Genomic DNA, 1,036 nt, shown 5'->3' with positions numbered 1-1,036 from the left:
AGATAAGAGCGGCCAATGTGACAATTTGGCTTTAAGTCGATTCAATAACAAATGTCGAAAACGGACGGATTTCTCAGGTTTTTACTACATATGAACACTTTTCACATTCTCCCGTGCAACTCGGCTGCTAGTTCTCCTTTCATGCAGAATGTTAAGGTCCTAGCTCATGTCCAAGGAACCAAAGTAAGCTAAAATGTCAATAATCAATACCTAAAACTTGAGTTGTACTACTTCTTACTGGCTATTACATCGACTTAGAAGCTTCATCTGTGTTCTACTATGGTGCTTTTAGTGTCTCCAGATACCGCAGCACGCGACATAGCTTTGCAGACGATACGTACAACCGTTTCAGAGAGAAGAGCGGCCAATGTGACTATCTGGCTTTAAGTCGATTCGATAACAAATGACAACAACGGGCGGATTTCTCAGGTTTTTACTACATATAAACACTTTTCACACTCTCCCGTGCACCTCGGCTGCTAGTTCTCCTTTCATGCAGAATCTTAAGGTCCCAGCTCATGTCCAAGGCACCAAAGCCAGCTAAAAAGTCAATAATCAATACCTAAAACTTGAATTGTACTACTTCTTACTGGCTATTACATCAACTTAGAAGCTTCATCTGTGTTCTACTATGGTGCTTTTAGGGTCTCCGCATACCGCAGCACGCGACATAGCTCTGCAGACGATAAGTACAACCGTTTCAGAGAGAAGAGCGGACAATGTGACGATCTGGCTTTAAGTCGATTCGATAACAAATGACGAAATCGGACGGATTTCTCAGGTGTTTACTACATATGAACACTTTTCACATTCTCCCGTGCAACTCGGCTGCTAGTCCTCCTTTCATGCAGATTCTTAAGGTCCTAGCTCATGTCCAAGGCACCAAAGACAGCTAAAAAGTCAATAATCAATACCTAAAACTTGAATTGTACTACTTCTTACTGGCTATTACATCAACTTAGAAGCTTCATCTGTGTTCTACTATGGTGCTTTTAGTGTTTCCGCATACCGCAGCACGCGACATAGCTTTGCAGAC

Source organism: Schistocerca gregaria, unplaced genomic scaffold (assembly GCF_023897955.1).
Source record: "Schistocerca gregaria isolate iqSchGreg1 unplaced genomic scaffold, iqSchGreg1.2 ptg000387l, whole genome shotgun sequence".
Classification (NCBI taxonomy): Eukaryota; Metazoa; Arthropoda; class Insecta; order Orthoptera; family Acrididae; genus Schistocerca; species Schistocerca gregaria.
The sequence above is the reverse complement of the archived record's forward strand: the minus strand, read 5'-3'. Positions refer to the sequence as shown.